The 20,796-nt window shown below is 41.2% G+C and overlaps 1 protein-coding gene and 1 pseudogene across 1 annotated transcript in view; both read left to right on the top strand.

The window, feature by feature from the left end:
* Positions 1-20,796, top strand: part of LOC145415093 (G protein-coupled receptor kinase 2-like) — an 831,927-nt gene that overhangs the window by 346,816 nt on the left and 464,315 nt on the right. The window lies entirely within an intron of this gene.
* LOC145415174 (5S ribosomal RNA) lies at positions 15,507-15,625 on the top strand (annotated as a pseudogene).

Genomic DNA, 20,796 nt, shown 5'->3' with positions numbered 1-20,796 from the left:
GACTGGGAGTAAAGGTTAACTCTTGCATTAGAGAGTTGGACAGAAAAAGGATGAGAGTTTGTTGCTAGGCAGGTGCTACGCACATGTCGTAGAGGTGGAGCAATGCAAGCAGACAGATCAGAGGAGCAGTGACCATTGAAGTAGCGATAGAAAAGAGATAAAGATGCAACAGTGTGGCGAAGAAACAGAGGTTGAAGGGAGCCAGTAAGAGGAGGAGAGTTAATGAGACGAGAAGGCTTTGACTCCACCCTATTGTGAAGAGCTGTACAGTGCACCCTCACACAGCGAGTTCATGAGTGGCAGAAACCCTTGCATTCTACAATTTCACATCGTGTGACCAAAGAACTTCTGGGGAAAATGGTATATGGTGGACAGCCCACCCATGGCTTGGTCTTCAGGTCCCCTTTCAGCCAACTCTATTCTGCTAATACTTTGTCTAATAGTACTTCTAGTTGGACCAACAAGTAGAACACTATGTACCTTTAAGTGACTTCTGGGCTTGTTAAGAAGGGAGGGGGGTTGATATCCGAGGCTTGGGGCTTCTACTCTTGCCCCGCGGGATGGGGTGCCCCTTTGTCACTTTCATTGTCACTGCTGAGGTCTCCTGGAGGTGCCATAAAGCCTTCAAAGTCAACAGCTGAGACCATGATGAACAGGTGGGTACTGCTATTATGTTAAAACAGACCACAGGATGCGAGGTACAATGTTTTCTTGTGGCAATATGGAGAAGTGGCTGTTTACCCAAGAAAGTCGGTAGATGGCATGCAGATAGCTGGCCATCCGCCTGCCATTTTGAATCTGGCACGTTGCCAGTCACCTGTTTTCGTGTGACTGACTCACATTGTACAGCCCGATACTCATGGTAATGGAGGGAAGTCCATTTTTGCCTTGGAATCATACAGTCGATTTGCATGTTGGGAAGTTCGATTTGCAGATTTTGCATTGGACGAAAATAAGCATTTTCTGGGTTGACCTGGCATTGTAGGTGATTCGGACTGTGTGAGTTCGCATTGTGTGGAGGTGCACTATATGTGGGGAGCCTCCCCACACATGAGAGTTGTACTTTACACAGGGGCAAATAAAACCCGTGTAAAAGTCAACAGCTGTGCAGGGGTGAAGAAGGTACAGGGAGTCCCAGATAAACGAAAGGGTTAGGTACCTTTAAAATCTTTAGTATATTGAAGCATTTTTCCCCATAAGAAATTTAAGAAAATGAGGAGATGCATTCGAGGAGCCCCCCCTAATTTGTCAACTAACTACTCTGTACTGTACTAGGCTAGTTGTAAGCTCTTAAATCTACAGTAGAAATGTTAATAAAAGCTAAATGAACTTTAAGCAGCTGTTTATTTATCAAATTACTGAGTAAAGAATAGAAAACAGTACTGTACAGTATATACAGGTGAGGCCAGATCTCACTCACGCCTTGGCATTCCTCGTGTCTCTTGATAATTTCAAGCTTGCATGTCAGGGTTCGCTGTTGCTTCTTCTTGAGAGGCTCCATAGATGATGATGAAGGTGAAGAACGCTTGGGTGGCATGATGCAAGATGTGAAAGATTCTCGGGGTACAGAAGGCACGCATTACACAGCTGGGGAGCGGGAACAGACTGGGACAAAGTGGAGGTAGTTGCTTGCCTCGCCATACAGGATAGTGGCGCTGTGGTTGGTTGTTTGCCAAATTTGAATCATTTTCTCAGCGCTTTTTGTACCATCGAAGCATATGCCTTTTATGTAGGGGAATTTGTCCTATATTTTTCACTTTCCTACCTTCAAATTTTCGTATAGTGGGGTTTCGTTTATCGGGGACTCCCTGTACGTCGCCTTAGCACACCTACTCTCTCATAAGCAGATTTTTCAAGAGATGTAATATGATCATTCCAAGATAAGTCCCGGGAGAGTGAAACCCCAAGCATGTTCGAGGATGATGCAGGATTGAGCTGGATATTATTAAATATTAGTGGGTACTCCTGTGGAAGATTTTGTCGGGTTGATAGGTGTAAAAGCTGAGTCATTGATGCATTAAAAGCAACAAGATTATTTTTACCCAAGTCAGAGATACAAGCCAAGTCCGACATTAGATGTGCCATAGCCTCATCCCTTGTTTGTTGAAGTAACTGCTGAGATGGACTTTGTAGGAACCGAATGGAAATGTGAAGGATAGATTCATCAGCGTAAGAGTGGATAGGGTTAGATGTACAGCTTGGAAGGTCATTGATGAATAAAAGGAAGAGAGTTGGTGATAGGACAGAGCCCTGAGGAACACCACTGTTCATAGATTTAGGAGAAGAACAATGGCCGTCTACAACAGTGGCTATAGAACGAGAAAGGAAGCTGTAGATGAAGGCACCAATAGAAGGATAGAAACTGTAAGAGGGCAGTTTCAAAATTAAAGATTTATGCCAGACTTGATTGAAAGCCTTTGAGATGTCCAGTGCAATGGCAAAGCTTTTGCCAAAGTCCTGAAAGAAGGATGACCAGGAGTCTGAAAGGTAGGTGAGAAGATTGCCAGTGGAGCATCCCTGACGGAACCCATACTAATGATCAAAAAGAAGGTTGTGATAGGAAAGATGCTTTAAAATTTTACTGTTAGGAATAAACTTGAAAACTTTTGAGACACAGGATGTTAAAGCAGTTGGATGATAGCTAGAAGGCTGGGAATGGTCACCCTTTGGGACTGGCTGAATGAGAGCAAACTTCCAGCAAGGAGGAAAGGTACAAGTTGACAGACAAAGGCAAAAGAGTTTGCTAAGGCAGGGTGTAAGCACAGAAGCACAGTTCTTGAGAACAACAGGAGGGACCCCATCAGGCCCATATGCCTTGTTAGTATTGAGGCCAGTGATGGCAGAAAGTATATCAGCTGAAGTTATTTTGATGTCAGCCATGAAGAATTCAGAGGGGGGAAGTGATGGAGGAACTGCACTGGAATCGTCTAAGGTGGAATTGGAGGAGAAAGTCTGAGTGAGGAGATCTGCTTTATCAGTAGAAGAAATAGCTACAGAACTATCAAGGTAGAAAAGAGGAGGGAAGGATGATGAGGTAAAGTTGTTAGAAAGGTTTTTGGCAAGATGCCGGAAGGAGCGGGAAGAGTTTGAGTTGGAGAGTTGAGAGCATTTAGTACGGATGAAATTATTTTTAGCAGAGCGAAGAACAGACTTAGCATGATCCCGGGCAGAAACATAAAAAAAATGTGATTCAGGGGTGGGTTGGCTGCGGTACCTTTTGTAGGCCTCTCCTTGTTGCGGACAGCATTAGAACAAGTGTGATTAAACCAAGGCTTTCTTGCGTTAGTCAAAGGATATGAGAAAGGAATGTATGCTTCCATGCCCGAGAGAATAACCTCCGTAATGCGCAAGGCACACTCAGATGGCTCCTGGCCATGGAAGCAATAATCATTCCAGGGAAAATCAAAGAAGTACTGCCTGAGGGCCTTCCAGTCCGTAGTTCCAAAGTGCCACAGTTGACGTTTCTTTGGAGGGTCCAGAGGCCGTACCGGAGCAGTAGGACAGGTTAAGGTAATGAGGTTGTGATCAGAGGAGCCCGTCAGAGAGGAAAGATTAACAGTATAAACAGAAGAATTAGTTGTTTGGAAGAGGTCAATTATGTTGGAACTCTCTCCAAGACAGTCAGGGATATGGGTAGGGAGCTGTATAAGCTGCTCTAGGTCATTAAGGATAAAAAAGATGTAGGCTTGTTCACTATAGTCTGACAAATCTAAACATAGGGTTTGGGTGGAATCTGCCTCTGCCTACACTATTGCCATGTTTCCTAACCCTACGATGTATAACGCCTGTGGTTTGTGTAGTCGGAATTATACATAAACATAACTCATACTAATTTAACTGTAATGAAAGTGCTGACATGTATCAAGGAAGAATAAAACTATTCTGCATACTATATTATACGATAATGGAGAAACGTGGCATAAAAATTTGGCAGTGTTGCTCTAAAAATATTTTAATTATTATTTACTTCCCCAACACTTCTAACATTGCTAATTAATTTAGCAAGTATAATTGCAAGAAAATTTGAAGGGATAAAAGTGGGAAGAGGCGATCCTTTCATAATTAAAATAAATATATCAAACAGCTCTGGGGTGGCAGCACTCATGCGACACGTGTTTGTATGTACGCTATGGGAGGTCACCAATCCCCTACAGGATTTAGGCCTATTGGGGAAACCTCTATAAAAAAAACGCGCCGTGACTTTTACCTTAAGGGTGGTGCGGAAATAAAGTCAAAATTATAATCCATACATAAAAATGGAAGTAAAAAACCATGGGTGACACATAACAAAATCTAGCGAGAGAGAGAGAGAGAAAGAGAAATAATAATAATAATAATAATAATAATAAAACTTTATTTCCACTAAACAGTGGGTATTCTTATACATTATACAGTAGTAAAGCATACAGTATGAAAGTTCTATACACAATATAATACAAGTTGATACATATGGTGGAGAATAGTGACAGAGAGGTAAATGGTTTAAAAGGTGTGGGGACACTTAGGTTAAAAATAGATCAATTAAGGGATTTAGGAACGAAGGCAGTGGGAAGGATTAAGACAGATGGGATTGTAAGATTAGGGAGTTTGAGCAATAGGGTAGAATGTTTCCCAATGCACCTGGGAGGAGGAGGAGGAGGAGGAGGAGAGAGAGAGAGTCAAGCAGTTACGGTACGGTAGGTTACATTTCCGTATGCTCTCAATAAAATAGCATAGCAATTATCAACGGCTAATTATTATACAGGTGTTGATGGTGGGGGTCTATATTTATAGGAGGTGTTGGTGGTGGAGGTATAGCGGGTGTTGTTGATGGGGGTGTTGTTGGGGGTAGGGGTGTAGGGGGTGTTGGTGGCAGGGGTATAGGGGGTATTAGAAAAACGGAGATCACAAGAGGGAAACAGTGTCAAGGTCATCGCTGATGGAGAGGTCAGCTCGGAAACGTGGCAACAGTGCAGGGAGGGGCTGACTCCACCAAAACCCTACGTTTAGATTTGTCAGACTATAGGTGGATCAGTGAAAGGAGAGGAGAGCCAAAGGTGGTGGTGAACATTGAAATCTCCTAGAAAGGAGATTTCAGAGACGGGAGAAATGGATAGAATATGTTCCATCGTAGAAGTAAGATAGTCAAACAGTTTTTCATGATCAGTAGAATTAGGGGATAAGTAAACAGCGCAGATACATTTAGTCAAAGAATGATGGCAAAGCGGAAGCCAGAGAGTAGAGAATTCAGAAGAATCAAGATGAGGCACACTAGAGCAAGATAAGTCATTGCATACATATACACAACAGCCACATTAGGCTTTGAGATGAGTATAGAGAAAGTAGGAGGATACAGAAAAGGGTTTGCTATCAGTTGCTTGAGACAGCTGAGTCTCAGTTAAGAAGAGAAGGTGAGGTTTAGAGGAGAAGTGGTGCTCAACAAAGGGAAAGTTAGCACTAGTGCTATACTTATAAGATTTGCAGTTTGGTACTCATGTGTGCTGAGTGTATAATATATACTCCATACATATACCGTATATACAAAGGAAAGGTGGCAAATTGAAGAGTGTGAACGTCTTCTGTTGGTGTGTATGTATGGGCATTTGTGTGTAAGCTACTAGTGTTTGTGTGCGTAAATGATGCGCAGCATTGAGCATCACTTCAGAATAAATATTTAGCTTGGCGATGGACACTCTGACCTGAAAGCCTTGCCCACTTTAACCACATGATCTTCAATGCAAAGCTTTTCAAAGTAAATTAGATATACTTGACTGAAGACTGTTTTAAAATCTAGAAAAGCATGACATTTTTAGTTTTTGTAATATGAAAAATTACAGTACACTGCACTACCTATGCATGTGGTTGGCATATGGTTTTAATCATGTTATATGTGAGGAATTGTCCATGCCTATTAGTATGTTAAATCCAAGCTCAGGGATTAAAGCAGGTATATTTTTTCCATTATGCATCAACTCCTGCATGCCGGGGATTTTTGATGATGCATGCTCCTCCCTACGGGGGATTTTGTGATTTTGGAAAAAATACCCATACTTCAATCCCTAATATCAGCCAAACTATAACATCTAGAGAAAAAATTGAAGATACATGAGACTCACCAACTCTTCCACTTTCAAATGAAAGTATCCCCACATCTCCAGGTGGTCCCGTTGATGAGTAAGGATAAGATAAATTTCAAAGGGTAGCGGGAAGACTCTTTCGGCTATATTTGTCAACCGGCATTGTTCCACACCCAAAATTGTGATGACTTTACACATCAGCCAGCGCATAGGGGTTAGCTCAAGGCAGGTCTGGACCGAGTTGGCTAATGATCAAAATGTAACATACTTTTAAATATAAAAGTTGTTTCATTTTTTGGCTAATGGCCGGCCGGCCAAGGTTTTACACACGATACATCCAAGTATGAATTCTGTGTTATCTGAAGGACCAGAAGTTGACATACATTATGCATTTCATATATCATTAATTACCAAGAGTTGGCCTACATTTCAATGCTAAATGTTGTGTGTTCCCTATTTGTCAGATGATTGAGTGTTGCATACTTTTAGGGAAGCACAAACGTTACAGTATGTGTTTTATGTTTCCTATTATTTGCCCAGTGGCAAAGACATTACATATGAGCATTAATATGTCTTAATAACATTTTAAGATTTAATGGTACAGTAAAAGTCCTATTATTCAGCAGCTGATTATTTGGTAGATCCGACATTTCGGCAGTTTTGAGAAATAGTCCCATTTACGAAAATCATCGATTGTTTGGCAGATGTCCAGAATCGTCTCGGCAGTCCAGGTAGTGTTATCTGTGACGTGTAGGCCTAATGTTTCATTACACTTCTGTATGTTCACTAATTTCTATATTTTTTCAGATTCAGATATAGTACTGAATTGATTACAATATTGCACAGTATCATACAGTACAGTAACCACCCCCACCAAATTAGCGAGGGTTATGTTCCAAGGCCCCTCGCTAATTCTTAAAATTCGTTCATTCTTGACGCCTTCCTGAAAATGACATTTACCAGTAATTGCGTAGCCCATGAGCCACTGATACTGTAATGCATTACCCATAAATAAATGTTGCTTGTTAAATCAGTTTCCCTGTTGTTTTTAGCTGTACGGCTGTGACAGCTCTTGTATTTTGATTCCTCAGCATAATGGTGGAAGGGACTGCCCTGTTTAACTAAACCTAACCTAACCAAGTTTAACTGTACCCAATAGTTTAACCAAACCTAACCTAACCTAAAGTCAGAAAAATACTTAAAAATAAACTGGAGGAATATGAATTGCTAAGATCTTTCTGATGAAGTTAAACGTACATTTAGCGCTCATTCTTTTGTTCGTTTTTGTGTTTAATGTGAAAGAGAGAGTATTGATGCAAACAGTAATGTATTCCATTAACCCCTTAATAACCTCCGGCATTGAACAACCCTTTACAGTACCGATGTCAGTGATGTCAAGATAGTGTGAGCTATAAAGAAAACTGAACAATTACGGGGAGGGAATGAAGGTCACTGGTATGTTTACACGACTCTATGCTACGATTCCAAGCAGTCAGGCGGTCGGTTAATCTCAGATGTTTTCGCCCATTTGGTAAATACATCGTACTTTATCAATTTTTCCGTGACTCATAGCAATATCATAACATGGGTTTAGGAAGCTAAATAACACATTGTTAGGTGAGCCAAGCGATTATCTTCACATTTTTAAGAAAAATAAATTGATTTCAGAAGAATGAAAAAACTTTGTCTACGTACTCAAAAAGGGATTAAATTTCTTCCATTTTCTTAAAGATGTGAAGATAATCGTCAGGTGTACCTAGCAGTGTGTTATTTATCTTCCTAAACCCATGCTGTGATTCGCTATGATTCACGAGAGAATTGATAAAGTTACGGTGCATTTACCAAATGTGCAAAAATATTTGAGATTAAGCGACCGCCTGACTGGTTGGAATCGTATCGTAGAGTCGTGTAAACATACCAGTGACTTTCTTTCCCTTCTCATAATTGTTCCCAGTTTTTCATAGCCCACACTAACTTGACATCACTGACATCGGTACTATAAAGAGTTGTTCAATGCAGGAGGTTATTAAGGGGTTAATGGAAAACATTACTGTTTTGCATCAATACTCTCCTTTTCACATGTAAACAATAAACCGAACAAAAGAATGAGTGCTGAATGTACGTTTAACTTCCATCAGAAAGACCTTACCAATTCATAATCCTTCACTTTATTTTATGTAATTTTCCTACTATTTTATTTTGTGTTTGGAAAAAGAACTGTATACAGTACTCACTCCAAACATATTTGTAATAATATAAGTAGTGATGACAGTGTTCACCAATACAAGTGACGTACCGAGCTGGCAGGTAATATTCCGTATCATTTCTTCCATCCAGGAAGTGTTATCTGATTTGTAGGCCTACTGTATCATTGTACTTGCATATGTTCACTAATTTATATATATATTTCAGATTCAGATATAGTACTGTATTGATTGCAGTATTGTACAGTGTACAGCACTCTCTCCAAACACAGTTGTAATACCGTAAGTGGTGATGACAGTGTTCACCAATATATTTAAGGTACTGAGTGGGTAGGTTTTTTTATTATTCGGCAAAACCAATTTCTCGGCATCATCCCGGTCCCATAGATGCCGAATAATAGGACTTTTACTGTATACTACAGTTATCATTTTATAGATTCTTTCAGATAAAAATCTAAATAAAAAAGCTAAAGGAATTGATGTACTTTAATATAATATCCTATGTACATACTCACTAGAACTGCTTACCAGGAATTCAGAATGTAGAACATGTGTATTATGCAGGTAAATTTCTAAAGCATGAAAAATGTGTACCCCTACAAGGCTTTATTTTTAATTTGGTATGTAACTGGACAAAATTCATATTTGCCACTCATTGGATAATTCAGAAAAAAATTTGAATCCAGAGGTTTTTCTACAGATTGCTGAATGTATTACAAAGACTGAACTCTGTGATAGTCAGGAGAACGTTTAACATTTAGAGGAACACTGCATTTAATGCACATGTAGACTGGCTTTTACACTATATACATATGCAGTGACTTTCAGGATCATATTTTGGTATATTATGACCTATGTTGTCATACGTCTCTCCACTTTCACATATGTTATGAGTAGCAAACATTTTCTATCTTCCTGGATTTATTGCTGTTATCCCTTAATTTTTCAACAAGTGCTTTATTTATTTTTTTATTTTTTTTCATGTAAGGAAGAAGGAACCAAAGGCCAAGAGCCAGCAAGATTGTTCTGTCAAAGAAAAAATAAAAACAAGGTAACAGGGAGCCAAATTCAAGATCTGTTCATTTTGAGATGCCTGGACACACTGTGTTTGAAAGATGGGAGGTCATAGGCAGTAGGAAATACAGATAGAGGAAGACAGTTCTCGAGTTGACCTGTTGCATACATGAAGGACAGGGAGTAACAGTTAACTCTTGCATTAGAGGATTGAACAGAAAAGGGAGGAGAGTTTGCTGCTAGATGGGTGCTGTGCACCCACCATAGTGGTGGAAGGATGCAAGCAGACAGTACAGAGGAGCAGTGACCTTTGAAGTAATGATAGAAAAGAGATAAAGATGCAACAGTGTGGCAAAGAGACAAAGGTTGAAGGGAGCCAGTAAGAGGAGGAGAGTTAATGAGATGAAAGGCCTCACATGACTCCACCTTGTTGAGAAGAACTGTGTGTGGGGAGCCTTCCCACATACAAAAGTTGGACTCTACACGGTCAGATAAAACCTGTGTATGAAGTCAACAGCTGTGCAGGGGTATAGAGGGCATGGAGTCATTCTAGGACATCTAATCTCATGGAGGCAGATTTTACAAGAGAGGTAATATGACCTTTCCAAGATAAATCCTGAGAGAATGCAACCCCATGTATGTTCAAAGATGATGAAGAATTGAGTTGGATATTGTTAAAAATTAGAGTATACTCTTGCAAACGGCTCTCCAATCAGATTGAGCCGATGCAGGTTTATATCCAAGAGGTGATTTGGGTTTGTTGCTCATGTAATGCAACCCAGGGATGAGTGAGGCTGGTCACTCACATCTTAAATGTCAGGACCAATTTGCCTAGCCCTGAGCTCCTACACTCCTCAAGGGACAACACTGGATTGGATGATGGATGGAAAGATGTAAGAACTGAGATTTTGATGCATGAAAAACAAGATTACTTTTACCCCAATCAGAGATATGAGCCATGTCAGACATTAGGTGTACCATAGCCTTATCCCATGTTTGTTGGAGTAACTGCTGAGATGGTGGCTGTGAGAAATGGATGGAAAGGTGAAGGGTGGAGTCATTAGCATTTAAGTGGATAAGGTTAGATGTACAGCATAGATGGTCATTAATGAATAAAAGGAAGGGAATTGATGTATAGGTTAAAAGATCATTATACCCACTTTTCTTTGCAAATAGCTATGTATTGTTCATACACACATTTAGTAGGTAACACCAAAGTGGGAAGTACCGTTTTCCCCCTGTAATTGTGATACAGTTTGTGGATATGTTTTGGTCTAGTCTGTTAGCGCCAGCCATGTTGAATATATACGTATAAATTACAATATGCATTACTGTTAGCACTCCTTTTACTTCTCCCACTGACCAGTGCACTATTTGCTGTATGGAATGCACACCAAATTGGTTTGATTCAATAGTATCAACACCATTATCATTTCACCTTACCACCATAATGGCAGAGCCCTCAAGAAATTTGAAGAAAATGCTCTTCACTTCCATGTGGACGTTTCTCAAATTGCTTATTGTTGCTCAGAAGACATTTTTCAGTTCTGTTACTGTGAATTGTACCAGTTGGTGCATGCCATCCTTTTTTTACATTAATACTTTGACAGAGATAACACACGCACACACACACACACACAGGGATGGAAAATATTATAATAAGAAAAGATTTGAATGAAGAATCCCTACGTCAAGTGGGGTTGGTGGAGGATTAGTGCCCCTCCCTGTAAAACAATTAACTCTAAGCCCTTGGCCACCCCGTCTGGGATACATGGCGTCTGGCAATGAATGAATGAATGAAAAAAGAAAGAGAAGTTTTAAAATCATTGAAGGAAGAAGTAAAGGAAAAAAATGATAAGACGACAGAGGAAGAATGTAATTTTTCTTTTTTGGAGAGTAATGGATATGAAAGTAAGGAAGTGGTATTAAACCCCTACACCGCAGGCATGTTTACCAATGTTTTGCGTGTCCCGCGGGGTTATTCGTGCTCCGACAGACTCTAAAAAAATATTTGCCAAAAATCAGTTATTAGTCCAAGAATATTAGAATTACAAATGCTTATGGCACATACCTTCAGCTTTCTCCTGGAATGTTTGTTGAGCCTTCGTCGGTTACCATAGGACTTGTGGAGACCTCTGAAGTTGGGTAACGAAGTCTCCACTTTACACTTCCCGACAACCCGTAATATGATTGCCACAGCCAGATATTAACACTATAAACACTACTCTATGATTTTCAAGTAGTTTGGGATCCATACTCCAAAAAAAAAACAATGTGAAAGCAATGAAAATTACGAGCGCGTCTGACAGTCGCACTTGCGCTAGTTCGCTCTTGGTACTCTGTCATTTATTATTCATAAAACCCCTCACACTTTATATTTCTATTACTGTATCACACTTATATATATCTGTAGTCTTTCTCCATAAGTTTCCTTCAGTAGTATTAGTTTATTGTCACTGAAGTCATTCAATTTTTCATTCAGTAAAATACGTAGAGAGCCACGGATTCACTTTCACTGTTATAACATAAAGTATTTGTACTCATATTCTTATATTACTAATTACTTACATTACTATTTACATTTTCCATTGTATTTTCAATATTTACCCTTCTATTTTACTTACATTATGTTATTCACTGTCACTTTCAGTAAGATAAAACTATAATACATTGTTCAATCGTATGTACTGAACATCCATTGCTTTCACTTGCTATTTACACATTATTTCCACATTACTCTCCTTTCCCACTTGCACTGTTAGAACTGCTTCTGGCTGTGGTAATCAAAGAAGCAGGTAACACAAGAGGGGAACCTGGCACTCAGCGCACTGCCAAGAGGTGCGTTTATGCTCAGGTGCGCGGCGGGTGGTATGTGCACACACCTGACACCTGCGGATTGCAGCCTTCCTTTTCCCTGTGGCAGGCATTAGCTCCAGTCTGTGCCGATCCATATACGCCCTCTGCTTAAGTCGGTCGGGAAGTGTTACTGCATGGCGCCTTGGAGTTGCTGCTGTCACCCTACCATATCTTTCCAGCAGCTGCTGGACACAAGTCCTGGCGAACAACCTCAGGGAGAAGGACTTGGGTGGCTTGACCTTCATCTTGTACAGGATGAAGGCGTTCAGCATCGTCATATCTATGAGATGCAGAAAAACTTTCCTGTACCACCTAGTATTCTTCCTGAGGCAGTCGATCTCACCAATCATCATGTCGGACTTGTCCACCAGCCGCATGTTGATATTGTAGTCCAACACAGCATCAGGTTTCATCACAGGTTCGCCTGTCCTACGGTCGACTTTTCCACTGTCTGTCATCTCCCCCTTATGTACGGTGGTGAGCATGGGCACGACCCTCTTTTCATGGCACCGTATTGCCAGCATCTTCTCAGACTTGCGTAGGTGCACGTCTCCTCGCTGCGAGGTTCCTACCTCTGTGAATTTAGGGAAGTGGGCACGATTACTTTTGACAGTGCCGCAGGAGCCAATGCCGTGCTCGGAAAGGTATTTGGCAAGTTTCGGTGCTGTATAGTAGTTATCTGTATACAGCACATGATTCCCACCAAAATACTTTTCAAGGAGCACTTTCACTACACAGCCTGAGAAGCCAAGGGGGTGTGTTTTATCCAGATCGACAGTGCTGGCTGAATAAATGACGAAGTCAAGGATGTACTCCGTCTTACAGTCGCACAGTACAAAGAACTTAATTCCAAAGCGATGGCATTTGCTTGGAATGTAATGAACAAACTGAAGACGTCCTCTGAACAAAACCAAGGATTCGTCAATGACAACCTTCTGAAAGGGGTGGAAGAATGACATAAACTTATCCTTCATTCTGCTCAGAATCTCCCGGATCTTCCAGAGTGGGTCGGTTTCGGAAGGTACATCGTTGTCGGCAAAGTGCAGGTTTCCCACGATGTTCCAGAAGCGATCTCTGGCCATGTACTTATTGAAGGTGGGTGAGGGTAGTAAGGGGTCCATGGACCAGTGTTCTTCCAACTCATGCTTCTTCGAGTGTGGCATGAGAAGCATGAGGTCAAAGAACATATACAGCTCCTGCACTCCCATCATGGACCACTGTTGCATCTTGGCTGCACCTGTACCACTTGCAGCACGTTGTGATTCATACCTGTTGGTCTCATCACATATGTGCTGCATGACTTCGTCATCTAGGAAGGCCAAAAGGTAGTCCACACACTCAGCATTATCGTCAATGGTGAGGGCAGGCTGAACTCCTGAGGAGCTCTCATCAAACACTAAATGTTCAGGCACAAAATCGGACCCTTCCGTCCACGCGAAGGCGTCCAGGTTTCCCTGTCGTGGCGGTGTAGGGTGGGTGGTGGTGGTGGGTGGCTGTGAGGAAGATTTACCCCGTTCAAGGTCACTCGCACTGACCCTGGGTTGCCGTACAGCACTAGCAGACCTTACCCTACTATGAACTCTACTTTTACAAGTCCGGGATTTACCTCTTCCTCTACGGCCTGCCTTCACTGTTGATGCTGGTGGTGACTCCAATGACGAAGACTCTGGAGATAACTCAGCTGACGATGAGGAAGAAATGAGTGAAGTGGGGCTTGGGGAACGGGGAGGTGAATCAACTCGGGACTCATGGCGGGCTGGGTCACGCGGGGGCATTGTTCTGGGGCTAACACGCCGCCTTTTCACTCCCTTCCCAAATTCCTTCCCTTGCTGCACTAACGGCTCCTTTCCCTTGGAGCTACGGATAACTTCCGACACTGAAGCACTCGTACTAGCACTTTCTGGCACGATTACCTCACCCGGCTCATCACACGATTCACCCGAATCGTCAAAATCACTATCCATCATCACCATGGACAATTCTGCTAATTCATGTGCCACTGCAGAGTCACTAAGTCCTTTCCTGCTTCCCTCACGTCTTTTTATGGGGGTAGAGGTCACGGGGCCCTTTGCAATGGGCGCAGAAGCGGCAGAAATGGCGGGGCGCGAGTGCGACATGGTTTGACCACAGCGGAGGACAAGGAACTAAATGCCGCGGCTTATCTGAGAAGGCAAGGGTTGACAATGACACTGAGGCTGACTGCTGCTAACTTACATGCTAATTTTTTATTGGTAGAAAATCTTTGCAATACATAAAGAAATAGGTAGTTCCAGGTGAATGTAAATGTCACTTAGGCTTCTCCCTTCCTTTCTGATATATATTTTTATTACAGACATTGATTACAAGGCGTAATTCAAAGGGGAAATTTCCGTGGTAATGTAGCGAATGAATGCACGTGAGGCTTTGTCAGGTGATAATTAGCCAATTCCTGGTGTATAACACTATCACTTACCTTATTTTTTTTTGGTATATATTATTTTGTATAAGTATAGGGCATAGGGCTTCTTTCAATGGATGAAATATGTGGAAAAATCCGGGGGAAATTTGCTTAGCACAGCGCGGCGTGGGAGGTGAGAGGACAGGGTAATGGAGGGCAGGTAGGGAGGGGAGTCAGGAAGGGGGGAAAATCGCTAAAATGTCATCAATGGATGGGAGTACAGATGAGATTTGGAGTGCTGGCAAGTGTTGGACATTGGCAGTACTGATAGATGATACAAGCCACCACTTGAGAGCCCGGGATAATTCAAAATAACACAGAATCACAAAAGTGACGCCCCGTGGTATGATCCATTGTGGCCGAGCGTTACGAAAGTGAATCCCCGCGGTTAAGGGGTTTAGGAAATAGAAGTGAAGGAAGCTGAGGGGGATGGCTGTGAAAGACCAGAAGTTGAGGAAGTGGTACTGATGGAGAGTAGGACAGAAGAGGGTATAAAAAACATCAAAAATAATTTGAAGGTGATATATACTAATGTTGATGGTTTAGTATCGGCAAGGCTTGAAATTAATGATTTCTTGTGAGAACATGAACCTGACGTCATATGCTTTGTAGAGACCAAATTACGAGAAGATATTAAAGTTCATTTGGGAGATGGTAAATACAAACTGTGGAGAAAAGACAGAAAAGAAAAACGTGAGGAGGAATGATAGCAGTGAAGAACTTTGTGTGTGTGTGTGTGTGTGTGTGTGTGTGTGTGTCCGACTCTGGGCAAAGGCTTCAGGGCCTATATCTCAGGGGCAGTAGCCTATCCCAAGGCCCAGTAGTCCTCCTACACCTCCACATGTCACCACTTTGGCGCTAACACCCACCGTCCATACTGAATACATGCTAGGGCTGTCTCATACAGGACTGGTGTATTGGTATTAGAGGGGGTATTTTTACGACGGCCATACCACGTTGAGTACACCGCTTCCCGTCCGATCAGCGAAGTTAAGCAACGTTGCGTCTGGTTAGTACTTGGATGGGTGACCGCCTGGGAACACAAGATGCTGTTGGCATCCCTACGTGTCAAGTGGGGCTGGTGGAGGATTAGTGCCCCTCCCTGTAAAACAATTAACTTTAAGCCCTTGGCCACCCCGTTTGGGATACATGGCGTCTGGCAATGAATGAATGGATGAATGAATGAATGATTTTTACGACATGTTGGCGGGTCATCTGGTAGATCATGAAAGTCTGCCTTTTATGAAATTCAAATCCTTAAACTGTTCCCTGCCCCAGCCGGGATTCGAACCTGGGTCCATCAGGACTGCAGGTCGCGTCTCTACTGATTCAGCCACGCCTACATAAATGTAGATACTGTGGAAATGGGAGAAGGCAGGGCTGAAGTGATATATATGAAATTAGAAACTGGAGAGAATGTTAAGAGAGATATGGGGGTAGTGTATGTTCCCCCTAAGACGAGAGCATGGAATGATGACGAATACCAGGAGATGTTGTCAGATATGGCTAGCTATTTACAGAAAATAATTGAGAAAAGCAATAATATAATTTTGGTGGGTGACTTTAACGGTAAAGAGGTGAACTGGGAGGAATGGTACTCAGGAGGCGGCGAGAATTCATGGGACACTATGTTATTAAATATAATAATGAATAATGTGATGACGCAATGGGTCAAAGAAGAGACAAGGTTTCGAGGTGATGACACACCAGCAAGGTTAGATTTACTGTTTACCAGAGAACCCGATGTAATAGAATCATTGAAATATCTCTGTCCTATAGGAAAAAGTGATCATGTGGTCATTGAGTTCCAGATGATAAAAGGGAACGTCGAGCCAAGAGACGAGCTTCATAGACAGGGAAGATACAACTTTGGGAAAGCAAATTTTACAGTATTGAGAAACTTTTTGAAAATGCGGATTGGAGAAAATTCAGAGAAACAAGAGAGATACAGAGGAAGTGGGATATCTTTCTAGACCTCTATAATTTGGGAGTGGGAAAATTTGTACCAAGAGTAAGGGGGAAAGAAAACAGGAAAAAGGAGTGGTTTAATAGAAGGTATATGATAGCAAAAAAAGAGAGAGATAAGGTGTCGAACAATTGGAGAAAGAGAGGTAACAACAGAACAAAGGAAGAATATAAAAGAACAAGAAATGAATACACAAGAATTCGTAGAGAAGAAGAAAGGAATTTTGAAAAAGGTATAATAGACAAATGCAAGGATGAACCCAAACTGTTTTATAGATTTGTTAATGGTAAACTGAAACATAAGGAAGGACTCACCAAATTGAAAGTAAAAGGAGAGGTCTATAAAGGTGCAGCAATGCAAGCTGAAATAATGAACAAATGTTTCCAATCGGTTTTCACTAATGAAAAAGAGTTTGTGGAAGGGGAGGGAGTGACTAGAGATCTACCGGTGATAAAAGATATAAAAGTGGAGGTACAGGAAGTGTATAAATTACTGGAAACTCAAGATGTAAGGAAAGCCCCAGGACCTGATGGAATTTCTAATGGGGTACTGAAGGAATGCAGAGAACAACTGGCTGATAAAATTCACAGTTTAATCGTGTGTTCTCTGGAAGAGGGGAAAGTGCCACAAGAATGGAAGAGGGCAAATGTGGTACCAATTTACAAGGGAGGAAACAGGGAAGAACCCCTGAATTATAAACCAGTGTCCCTAACCAGCATGGTCGCAAAATTTTGCGAGAGAATCCTGAAAGACAGATGGATAAAATATCTGGAAGAGATGAATATTTTGGCTGAATGTCAGTTTGGATTCAGAAGTGGAAGGTCATGTGTTTCTAACTTGTTGAGCTTTTACTCAATAGCGATTAACATGGTACAGGAGGGAGATGGTTGGGTGGATTGTGTGTACTTAGACTTAGAGAACGCCTTTGACAAGGTACCTCGTAAGAGACTAATGTGGAAACTAGAGTATATAGGAGGATTGAAGGGGAAACTCCTTGAATGGATGAGAGACTTTTTGGGAGAGACAAATGAGGACAGTAATAAAGGACAGGATATCTGGATGGAGGGAAGTAACAAGTGGAGTCTCTGAAGTCTCGGTGTTGGCGCCAGTAATGTTCCTGATTTACATAAATGATATGGTAGATGGAGTGAACAGTTATGCAAGTCAGTTTGCTGATGATTTAAAGATCTTGAGGAAGGTAGAGGTTGAGGAGGATTGTATAATGCTGCAGGAGGATCTGGATAGGATATATGAATGGAGCTGGATGTGGGAAATAAAATTTATTGTAAAGAAATGTAAAATATTGGAAATGGGTAAAAGTACCAGGAGACCATCACTGAATTATTTGTTGGGTAATGAATTAATCACAAAAATTAGAGAAGAGAAAGATTTGGGGGTGCTGGTCCAGGATAGTTTGTCACCTGAAAAACACATTAACAAGATGGTTAGAGAGACGTATAAACTCATGACTAACATAAGAGTAGCATTTCATTATATGGATGAGGAGATGATGAGAAAATTGATAGTGGCCATGATCTGCCCCAGGTTAGAATATGCAGCGGTAGTATGGTCCCCACACAAAAGAAAGATACTAACAAGATTGAGAGAATACAAAGAACAGCAACCAAGATGGTCCCCAGTCTGGCAGATCTGTCATACAGAGAGAGGCTGGAAAAGCTGGATTTGCCTTCCTTAGAGGAAAGGAGAAAGAGGGGAGACATGATTGCAGTGTTCAGGACCATGATGGGAGTAGATAAGATTGACCGAGAAAATCTGTTTGTATGGGATAAGAGAGCAACAAGAGGACACAGAATGAAATTGAAGAAGTCAAGCTGCTTGAAGGATATCAAGAAATGTAGCTTTCCTTATAGAAGTATAGACTTATGGAATAGCCTGGACAAAGAGATTGTCCAGTCTAAAAACTTAAATGAGTTTAAAGCTAAATTTGACTTACTGAGAAACAACGATGGAAACCCACGAGCATAGCACATTTTGTGTAATCATAATTAGGTATATTAGGTAAATACTTAAATATTTGGAACGACTTTGACAAAGAGGTGGTGCATGAGAAAAACATTCATGCGTGTAAAGGTAGACTTGATAAATGTGGATATGGAGACAGGACAACACGAGCATTGCTCAATTCCTGTATACTACAAATCGGTATACAGTATACAAATAGGTAAATACACACACACACACACACACACACACACACACACACACACACACACACACACAAACACACACACACACACACACACACACACAGCATATTTGGAAACCACATATGCTGAAATGGTGAAAGTAAAGATAAACTTAGAAACAAGGGTGGAAGAAAAAAGCATTAAAATGGAAGTGAAAAGAATAATCCAAAACAGCCCTAAATTGGTCAGAGATTCAGTAGATATCAACAAATCTATAGTAATCACTGGTATAGAAGAGGAAGAAATAAGAAACAAGATCTCAAGAGACAAAAAGGAGATGTTAAATGTAATGAGCATGTTTAAGGAAGTATCAGAGGAAATCTGTAATAAAGACATAGAGGAACACAAAAGGTTAGGGAAATACGAGAGAAATAAGTCAAGGCCCTTAAAGGTAACCTTCCAGAGTGTAAACACTGTGGAGGAGATACTAAAAAATGCAAAGAATCTTATGGAAAATGAGGGTTTCAAAAATGTATGGATAAAATGATGCCTAACACAAGTGGAACTGGAATTACTGAAAGAGAAGAGGGAGGAAACAAAAACAAAGAACGAGGGAAGATCAGAGGAGGAGAACAATACATTTTTTTTTTTTACAAAGTACAGTAATTGGATTGCAGGTTCAAAAGTGGTACATAAACAGGAGGGAATAAAAAGGAGGAAAGTAGTAGAACCAAGTCATGACAGGTATATAAATATGATGATTAAGTTGATGTACTCAAAAGTGGATGGAATGGTATTTAAATTATTAGAGATGAATGATTATGTCAGAGCAAATGAACCACATATAATATGCCTAACTGAAACAAAAATAACACCAAGGATATCAAATGACATCCTAATCTTAGAGGAATACAATATGTGGAGAAGAGATAGGAACTTAAAAAAAGGAGGAGGAATTATAATACAGTAATCCCTTAATTCACGCAAACTTTTTTCACGCGATATTGGTTATCCACGAATTTTTCGTACAGTTGTTAAAACATAAAATTATAGTATTCAAAAAAGAATTATATTATATGAGAAATAAATCAAATATAAAAATGCCTACCTGCTGCCCGTGTGCATACACATATGTATGTGTGTGTGTGTGTGTGAGTGGGAGGTCAGTCTACCACGCACCACACAGTCAGTTTGAATCTGATGGTCGAAGCATGTGTGACTAGCGAATCACTATTTGTGGCTTATTTTTCTGCCTTCCAGTGATTGCTTGCCTTGTTTGCCAACATGGGGCCTAAGCGTAGTGCTAGTGATGCATGTGGTAACATACCAAAATGGACTCGTAAAGTGATGTTGCTGACAGAGAAAGTTAAAGTGTTGGACAAACTTAGGGAAGGGATGTCGGCAACAATTTGCCATCAGGACAATTCCCCGTCATTTATCCCTGCTTGTCGTAAAAGGCGACTAAAAGGGTTGGCGGAGGGTTAGTGCCCCTCCCTGGAAAACGACTAACTAAAAAAACAAACAGTAAGCCTCGGACAAGGACTGACCAAACAATGACGACCCAGGACTGGACAAAGGACTTGGTAATGGGTACATGGAATGTAAGAGGAGTGAATGATGAGGTGAAAGAGAGAGAGATTGTCCGGGTGCTTGAGGGTGCGAAAGTGGATGTATGTGGAATAACTAAAACAAAATGGAGAGGAGAAAGTGGGAGAGAATGGGAGTATGGATGAGGTATATGTGCAGGAGTAGGTGAGAATGAGAGGGCAAAGGAAGGAGTATGTATAGTTGTGAGTAAAAGATGGAAGAAGAGCATAAGACAGTATGGATCAGTTGGGTCAAGGATTGTATGGATAAAGTTGAAAGTTGGAATACAAATGTGGGTGATTGTGTGTGTGTATGCGCCAACGCAAGATCGTGCTAGAAGAGTGAGAGAAGAGCTCTGGACAAATGTAGAAGTGTGCATGGAAAAGTTTGGAAGGAATGAGAGAGTGTTTTTGATCGGTGATATGAATGGTAAAGTTAGGAATGTGAAGGTGGATGGAATAGTTGGTGAGAGGGGTGTGCCTGCTGAGATAGATGAGAATGGGGGTGTGTTAGTGGACATTTGTGCTGG

This window comes from Coenobita brevimanus, chromosome 101 (assembly GCF_032717465.1).
Source record: "Coenobita brevimanus isolate Jiangsu-jjx chromosome 101, ASM3271746v2, whole genome shotgun sequence".
Classification (NCBI taxonomy): domain Eukaryota; kingdom Metazoa; phylum Arthropoda; class Malacostraca; order Decapoda; family Coenobitidae; genus Coenobita; species Coenobita brevimanus.
This window is presented reverse-complemented; position numbering and strand designations above follow the sequence as displayed.